Genomic DNA, 10,066 nt, shown 5'->3' on the forward strand with positions numbered 1-10,066 from the left:
GTGACCAATTGGTTCATAGACAAATAAAAATATCTAATCCTTCGGGACAGCCCTAGGAGAGCTGTTAATCAGCTCAGTGGTCTGGTTAAACTAAGATATACTTAACTTCTAGAGGGCTTATAAGAACCTCCCGAGCCCTAACGGTCATCTCTCACCAGTAAGAAGAACCTTCCTCAACCCCAGCAACCGGGCCCCCCCTCCCACCTCTGCCGGCCCGCCCGCCAACCCCTAAAAGAGCAGCCAGAACCAATCGTCCAGGGAGGAAGATATTGGGGTTGAGAGCAAGTAGAGGAAAGAGAGTGAAGGCTCAAGACATCCCCATGAAGGTAAATCAGTTACGCGCCGGACAAGAACTGGGGAAGACGTGCATTCATTCAAATGGCTGCGCTCTGTCGGTTTCCCCCTCAGCCTCTAACTTGTGGTTACTGTAGATTTTACTTCAGATTCACTTGGACCCTTGTGTAAGTTGCTCTAGAATATAGCATTGTGTTAAACCAGAGCGTTTGATTTTTGCATGAATCCCAGTGACCAAGAATGGATCACACACACACACACACTATATATATATATATATATTATATATATATATATATATATAATATATATATATATATATATCATATATATATATATGTATATATATATATATATATATATATATATATATAGGGTCCAAGTGAATCTGAAGTAAAATCTACAGTAACCGCAAGTTAGAGGCTGAGGGGGAAACCGACAGAGGGCAGCCATTTGAATGAATGCACGTCTTCCCCAGTTCTTGTCCGGCGCGTAACTGATTTACCTTCATGGGGATGTCTTGGGCCTTCTCTCTCTTTCCTCTACTTGCTCAAAACCCCAATATCTTCCTCCCTGAGCGGGACAGGATTGTTTCTGGCTGCTCTCCTTAGGCCTATTAGCCAATCGGTGCCGAAAATAAAAGGTGATGCTAAATCGCAACAAACTTTTAGGGGGTTGACGGGCGGGCCGGCAGCGGTGGGGAGGGGGCGGTTGCAGGGGTGAGGGAAGGGTTCCTCTTACTGCTGAGAGATGACCGTTAGTGGTATCCTTATGACGGTATTCTCAGGGCTTGGGAGGTTCTTATATTTTCCAACTTCGAACAGACAATGCTAATCTCTCTCTATTCTCACATTCTACGTTATTCTTAACTTTTAAATCATGTTATGCAAAATCTGAACATACATTATTAGAACATACAACTAAGCAAAATAAGGTATCTGAAAATATTGCAAACAATTTTTACAACACTTCATTCAGTTAAGGAAAGGATGATATGCTTTACGAAAGTAGCAGCATATAAGAATTATATATATATATATATATATATATATATATATATATATATATATATATATATATATATCCGAGGACGTGGTGGGTTTGATGCAGTCCCCAAAACTACAAATTACCTGAGTGCGACAGGTATTTGAGGTGGGAGGCGGCATAACTTATATCCTCTTGCGGTGGCGGGGTGGGCTAAGGCTTCACTGCCAGTCCTGGAATTGAAGATGTCGATGGTTCGTGCCCATCGGCCGGCAATTCTATTATCGTCTAGAAAATTCCCCTTCAGTTAAACATATATGAAAATATATTAATTCCAAGGTAGAGCTAATTAGATATTAAAGGACATTTTTAGCTCGACATATGTATATGAATCACGGTAATGTGATATGACTTATATAATGGTTACGTGCGGGCAAAAGCACTACAACACTACCGAGGACGAGGTGGGTTTGATGCAGTCTCCAAAACTACAAATTACCTGAGTGCGACAGGTATTGGAAGTCTGAGGCGGCATAAACTTATATCCTCTTGCAGTGGCGGGGTGGGCTAAGGCTTCGCTGCCAGTCCTGGAATTGAAGATGTCAATGGTTCATGCCCGTCAGCCAGCAATTCTATTACCGTCTAGAAAATTCCCCTTCGGTTAAACATATATGAAAATATATTAATTCCAAGGTAAAGCGAATTAGATATTAAAGGACATTTGTAGCTCGATATATGTATATGAATCACGGTAATGTGACATGACTTCTATAATGGCTACGTGCGGGCAAAAGCACTACAACGCTACCGAGGACGAGGTGGGTTTGATGCAGTCTCCAAAACTACAGATTACCCGAGTGCGACAGGTATTTGAGGTGGGAGGTGGCATAAACTTATATCCTCTTGCAGTGGCTGGGTGGGCTAAGGCTTCACTGCCAGTCCTGGAATTGAAGATGTCGATGGTTTGTGCCCGTCGGCCGGCAATTCTATTATCGTCTAGAAAATTCCCCTTCGGTTAAACATATAAAAATATATTAATTCCGAGGTAGAGTGAATTAGATGTTAAAGGACATTTGTAGCTCGATATATATATATATATATATATATATATATATATATATATATATATTATTATATATATACACACACATATATATATATATATATATATATATATATATATATACATACATACATACATACATATATACATACATATCTATGTACATGTGTATATATAATATATATATATATATATATATATATATATATATATATTCTTATATGCTGTTACTTTCGTAAAGCATGTCATCCTTTCCTTAACTGTATGAAGTGTCGTAAAATTGCAATATTTTCAGATTCCTTATTTTGCTTAGAGTTAGTATGTTCTAATAATGTATGTTCAGATTTTGCATAACATGATTTAGAAGTTAAGAATAGCGTAGAATGTGAGAAGAGAGAGAGATTAGCATTGTCTGTTCGAAGCAGAAAAATAGATGTCACCACTTGGGGCCGCTTGGTTTCAATTATTTTTTTTTTTTTATAAACAATCTTGCAATACTCGTACGTGTTTCAGACTAGTGTCTTTGTCGAGAAATCACGTGAAGGATTACATCATCTTCCATAAGCATAAAATGTTTCACATACGTCTGATGCCTTTCAATTCATATAAGTAGATAGAGAGAGATGTTTTTGTATTGAAAACTATCTAATATTACTGGTAAATTAACTCTTATTATCTCTCGATTTGTCAAAAGAGAATTTTTTGACTCGTAAGTAGCTTTAATTTTGAAGTGGAAAGTTTGTGACGTCACTCAAGGAAATAACAATACTTAATTTCATTTGAGAAGATTCGATAATCATATCTTTTACTTTAAAAGAGAATTTTTGCGATATTAACTGTCTCTCATTCTTAAAATCGTTCACCACAACCATTTTAGGGCGAGATACACTGATCTGTTGCCTTACGAACAGAGAAGTCTTGTCATTCTGAGATTTGCTATCGTGCGGAAGCTGCTCTCTCTCTCTCTCTCTCTCTCTCTCTCTCTCTCCTCTCTCTCTCTCTCTCTCTCTCTCTTGCACGAGAGATTTTTAATTTCATATTAACGTAAAGATTTTATACTTAGCCATTGGTCACTCGTAAATTTAAGATTTCTTATTTCTTAGATTTGTTTTATATTGCTTTGTGGCGGGATCACAAGCGTAAGAAACAAGTGGCAAATCTCCCCCACATAAACTTAATCAATCCAGCTGCCAAACTCACCCTCTGTCACACTTTCCTCTTCACACTACAGAACACACGCAGGACAGTTGACCTATACCTACACACAGAACAACAACAAAAACAAATACATGTACTCACCCAACACCAGATACTCCGGGCGATCCTGTGCTGTCCGCTGGTTGAGGTCACTGAGAAACCAACATCAACAAAGACAACCAAGAACCACAACACAACACCCAGGATAAACAACACACGACACACAACTCAACACACATCAAACAATAAGGAACAACCACAACTCAACAACACAGCAAACAATAAGGAACTCGACAACACAACAACAAACAAGGAATATAACCACAACAAAAGACCACTGCACAACCAACCACTAACACAAATACAACAATACAAAAAGGCAACACACACACACCCACTAACAACACCAAGGGATCACAAAAGCTCACCAATAAAGACCCTCAATAACTCACAACCACACCAAGAAACCACAACAGCTCCCCAACAACAACCCTCAACTATAACAACTCACAAATAACTCAACAAAACTCACAAGCACAACAAATCCAACACAGGCACAACAACCTTAAGCAACTAATATCAAACCCAACAACAATCAGCAACAAACCAATAACACACTACCTACTAACGTTTCCAGAGGCCATGTAATAGTGTTTTTTTTTAAATATCTCCTAAAATAACTGATGGATTTCCATGATATCAAAGCAGGGAGCGCTTCATACAATGGCTTAATTTTGGGAAATACTGTGCATTGCCAATTACGTTTCATTAACTTTTTTACTTAAGAAAATGAGGCTAAAGCCAGTCTTAGCCACCCACACATTCGCAAAAGTGATGACGTCCCTCAGTGACGTTGGTATAACGTTTCTTCCCCTGTACCTCCCATCCCCCGAATTGTTAAACGCCTGTTTAACTCCATAGATAATTGTCATATGACCTACCCCAAGCAATACGAAATTCTTTGTCAGTAAAAGTTCAGCATACCTGGTAATGTGATTCGTGACTTTAGACTTTACCTAAACACAAGACCAACCTTTTATATCTTACCCACTCACTCACATAGGAAGATCAAGAATGAGACTTATGACAGGAGACGAAAGAAGCCATGCTAACCCTACACTTCGCACTTCAAGCGAGTGTTGGTAAAGCAATAGAAATATAGTTTTCTTTAGGTTAAGCCGTAGGACTCATTCTTCCATACAACACAGGTTACTCGATACAGCAATTGCCAGGAAGAAAATGACAGAGAGCATTGTTTGATATAATTTATCATATCAATTTCACCAGAGAGAGTAGCTTGAATTCCTTAGAAGGTAGACTTCTAAAAGATGATTCATATAAGGGCATTGACATCGGCCATTTGATAAATTTTGAAATCATATATATATATATATATATATATATATATATATATATATATATATATATTATATATATATATAATGTGTGTGTGTGTTCATACATACATAAGATTTATTATATTTCAACCTATAGTTATATATATTTATTTACGTTATAAGTACCAGTACCTATTGTTGTTACTTAAAAGGTATGTGACAAATATCATTGCGACTTTGTCACTGGAATTATACCAGACTTCAATTAATGAACCAATCAACCTTGCTTTGAGAAATCCATTGACATTGTCTACATGCCAAGCTGATATACTCGTATCAAAGTATTCATTAGCTTTGCTTTTCCAAAATAATGTTATCACCAATTGCTGGAAAGCATAGATATATAAGGGATGAAAAAAAAAACAAGAAATGGACACTTATACATTTTACTCATCATCACTCTCAAGGAAAAGATCGTTTTCCTCGTCACTATCAATGTTGATGATGACCGGATCTATACTGTCTTGAATATTATCTGAAAGCCAGTAATCATCTTCAAAATATCTTGATCTCCTGACAGCGCCAGCCCACGTCTCCCCTGTTACAGCAAGCCTGGCCTCTTCAAGCCTGGCAAAGAGATCAGCACGGGTAAACCGCTGCAACGAGGAGTGCACCTGTCGTTTCATACAGCCCCACACCTGCTCGATGGCGTTGAGCTCAGGATGGGCAGGGGGCAAGCGAACCACTTCATGGCCCCATTCACAGATTATATTATCCACAATGTAAACTGGTTTCGGCCGGTTGCCCCTGCATATCTTTAGAAGCTCAGGGCGTGTTGCGTGAGCAGGATACTGTATTTTTCGAGACCTGAGCCAGTTAACCAAATCCTCCTTTTTTGTAGTTGTTGTTGGGCATCGGCTATCTCCTGTCAATTGGCTATGGTATGGGGCGTTGTCTAGCACCAGCACCGAAGGATCCTCAAGCGACGGCAGGAGCTGTGATGTTAGCCACCGAATAAATATCTTTGAATTCATTTCTCCATGGTAGTCGCCGGTTTTATTTTTCTCAGGGAAGCATAAAAATGAAGTTTCTACAAAACCTTTAGCTGTACCACCTGCTACCACCACAAACCTCTCTCCTTCTCCTGGTGGCACCTGCCGGCTGTAGGTGGCACTGGTGACAGATTGAGAGGTGTCCACCCACTCCTTGCTATGTTGCATTCTCGTCGTAAACCACGTCTCATCGACATACACTACTTCTCTTCCTTCATCACGATGTTGCTGGAGGGATCATAGAGCATCAACTCGGCGGCAAACGACGTCCAAAGTTTCTTTCCTTAGGTACATTTTCCGCTGGGATGTTTTGTACTGCAAACCCAAATTCAGGAATGATATTTAGCATTTTAAGTTCTTCCACTAAAGTGGCAATAGTGAAAAATCGCTTAGCAGCAAACATGCTGTGCACATGTCTCCTAATGGAACCAACGGTGAAGTTGTCAAAGACCAGAGGCGACGTATTTGATGATGCCAAAAATCAGTAACTTCATTTTTGCTGTACATTATAGTTTCTAAAATTAGTTTAAAGATAATACTATACTACTGAAGAGATAAATAATACCCATCTACAAATTTAATATTTATTACAAATATTTAAAAAAAATAAGTATAAAACAAAAAATAATTTACAAAGATATTTATAAAAAATACAAAATAACCTATATAAAAAAATAAATTGAGGGAATCCTTCCTAAAACTACAATATACAAGTCTCCACAGCCAGAAAAGGTGTCAGACCCATAGAGGTCAAAATCTGAAAAGAGAAAAAAAAGGTAAATTTTTTTTGTCTCCAAAAACAGGCAAATTTTCACAAATTTTTTTTTGTACTTAAATGAATTAGGAAGTGGCTGATTTTTATACAGAATAAAGTCATACTATCCTAAAAAGTAATTATGTAAAAATATTTGGACAAAGATGATATTAGATGTTATATCAGGGGCCAAATCTAAAGTTCACTTTTTTACCTGCTATTTTCACCATGAAAATTTCTTATAAAAATGGCTGTAACTACTATAAGATATGGTATTTATGCATGAAAATCTACCAGAATATCACAAATTCTATAGAGAACAAGAATATATAGCGGTATGCAACTTACCTAATGGATATGTACAGTAAATGGGCCCCCACCCACGACAAGTGCAACGGCCAAATTCGCTACTTGAAATGGAGGAATGGAATGAAATTTTCAATGTGTTACTTAGCTATCTAATTATGCATTGATTTGCATAAAACTATTATGGTGGCTTGCTGGATGTTTGAAAATTATTTTGCAGTCATCAAAAAGAAATATTTCGAAAAGGGAATATTTTAGAACATTTTGAAATTTCGACAAAAATGAAAAATAAACTATTGCAGTATTTTAGGTAAAAAATGGATGATATATATTTTGTAAAGATTAAAATTATAGCATTTATGCAAACAAGTTGTAAAAAAGTTTCATGATGTAACTTACCTACGTACGAGGCACACACTTCGGACACAAGACAGTTTGATGCTGTAGGCAGACGGGCCCGTTGCATCGCAAACATGCTGTGTTCATCTTGTGGTCGTCTCTAGATGGGCAACTTCGAAAAAAAAAAATTAGAAATGAGCACTCGAAAAAAAATTAGAAATGAGCACTCGAAAAAAAAATTAGAAATGAGCACTCAAAAAAAAAAAAAAAAAAAAAAATATTAGAAATGAGCACTCAAACGGAATCAGCACAAACATTACCCCGGGCACGTACGCGATACAACACACCACCCTCCAACATATTCCAGTAATAAAACAAAACTATACTAGCATGAACCCTGTTCTCTTCGCAATGTTTACCATATAACTTTGCTTAAAAAAAAAACACACACACACACACAGAAAGGGGCATTCGAAAGGAAAAGGATCAAATGTCAATATATGGGATCCCAGCCACTTCCAAGGTCGGTCACGCAGGTGTTTACGCACAACAAAAGAGAGAGAGAGAGAGATGTTTACGCACAACAAAAGAGAGAGAGAGAGATGTTTACGCACAACAAAAGAGAGAGAGAGAGATGTTTACGCACAACAAGAGAGAGAGAGAGAGCTTTACTTACTACAGCTTTCAGAGATGAGATGGAATTATTTATATGGCGAGAGAGAGAGCGCTTTACTTACTATAGCTTTCAAAGATGAGATGGATTCATTTTTAGAGAGAGAGAGAGAGAAATATGCGAAACACTAAAACAAAGGATGAGAGAGAGAGAGAGACCCACAAATATACGAAACATAAACATAAAGGATCAAAGAGGCATTAGAGAGAGAGAGTGAGCGAGAGAGAGACCCAGAAATATGCGAAACACTAAACAAAGGATGAGAGAGAGACCCAGAAATATGTGAAACACTAAAACAAAGGGAGAGAGAGAGAGACCCACGAATATACGAAACACTAATCATAAAGGATCAAAGAGGCCTGAGAGAGAGAGAGAGAGAGAGGCAAAACATTAGAAATGAGCACTCGGAAAAGAAGGTAAACAGAATCTTCGCATATAAAGGCCCAGAGCACGTACGCGATAAAACAACTATAAACATTTATACTAGCATGAACAAAACTATACTGACATGAACAACACTACTAGCATGAACACTGTTCAATTTCAATATGCTACGTTTACCTAATAATTTTGCTTTTTTCATTAAAAAAAAAAAAAACGGGCATTCAAAGACGTATGGAATATTGGCGATATGGCACCTCAGCCACTACCAAGGTCGCGCACACGTTTGCTACAAACAGCATACGAAGTAAAACGTCTCCCATACATGATTACGCACGTAGTAAAACTTCCCAATATAAAAAAAAACTATATTAATTAGCTATTATGCCACAGTCCTACACGTATTGGCTACGTAATAACTTTGCTCTTCGCAAAAAAACACAGAAATTAGCACTTGAATGTTACGTGACCATAAGGGCATATCGTAGGTCGTAGTATGTGGCAGGCATTCACAAAGGCATTCATTTTATAGAAACATCATCCTCCGACATATTCCAACAGTACAAAATACGATTGAAATGAACAATACTCAGTATCCGACCTTTACCTATAAACTTCAAAAAATGACACTCGAAAGAAATTAGACAATATTTCTGCTATATGGCATTTCTGCCGCTCCCAGAGTTGCTCACGTGACCCATAAACATCCCGAAACAATTTACAATATAAAAAAAATACACTAATTAGCTATTATGCACACAGTCCGACATGAATTGGCTACGTAATAACTTTGCTATTCGCAAAAAAACACAGAAATTGACACTACAAGGTCACGTGACCTTGAGCGCATTTACGACGTGATAATGCATTCACAAAGGCATTCATTTCATAGAAACATCATCCTCCGACATATTCCAACAGTACATAGCACGATTAGAATGAATAATACTCAATATCTGATGTTTATCTAAAAACTTTGCTTTTTGCAAAAAATGCAAAAAGTGGCACTCGAAGCAAATTGGACAATATGGCGGTATGTGGCATCTCTGCCACTCGGTTTGTGGTGTATCACTTAGATATAGGACCCAGCTAGACTTTCCAACACAACAAAGTCACATGACTATACATACTGTTCATTGAGAAACTCTTATGTAATAACTTTGATTTTCGATCACTAACCTTTCTACTAAGATGTGGGTCATCCTTGACCCGAGTGGTTCCTCAGAAAATAGGGATGCACTGAAGATAGGGGCTGGCAAGTCTGCTCACCATCAAACCTGACAGCATACTAACCGTCTGCAGGTCGATTACACCCGCATTCGACATGGGTGATAATTTATGGGAAAAAAACATGTTTTTTGAAACATTCCTTGGGTCGCCCACGACCCACGACCTTAAGATGGTCTTGTCGTTTAATAAAAAATGACTTCTGTAGTTTGGCCGGAATTTTGTCTCAGTAGGTTGATCTCTTTTGATTTCTGTAGATCTAATGTTCCTTTTAATGAATGGTTTACCCTCGGAGTCTTCTTTCTTTTTGTCCTTCTGTGATGGAATGCATTTTTCGGGAGAGAGAGAGAGAGAGAGAGAGAGTTCCAGCCGCTACACGAGATATAAAATTTATTATAAAAAGTAAAGTAGTGCCACTTTCATTAATATTTGTCATGATTTTCGAAGAAAAATGCGCCA

The 10,066-nt window shown here is 37.8% G+C and overlaps 1 long non-coding RNA gene across 1 annotated transcript; it reads right to left on the reverse strand.

The window, feature by feature from the left end:
* Positions 1 to 6,254: 6,254 nt before the first annotated feature.
* Positions 6,255 to 9,674, reverse strand: LOC135215339 (uncharacterized). The gene is made up of 4 exons (XR_010314669.1): positions 9,560 to 9,674; positions 7,383 to 7,498; positions 7,030 to 7,088; positions 6,255 to 6,684 (listed from the first exon to the last, which is right to left on the reverse strand). It is a non-coding gene; the product is annotated as an uncharacterized LOC135215339 (long non-coding RNA).
* Positions 9,675 to 10,066: the final 392 nt, after the last annotated feature.

Source organism: Macrobrachium nipponense, chromosome 5 (assembly GCF_015104395.2).
Source record: "Macrobrachium nipponense isolate FS-2020 chromosome 5, ASM1510439v2, whole genome shotgun sequence".
In the NCBI taxonomy this organism is placed as follows: Eukaryota; Metazoa; Arthropoda; class Malacostraca; order Decapoda; family Palaemonidae; genus Macrobrachium; species Macrobrachium nipponense.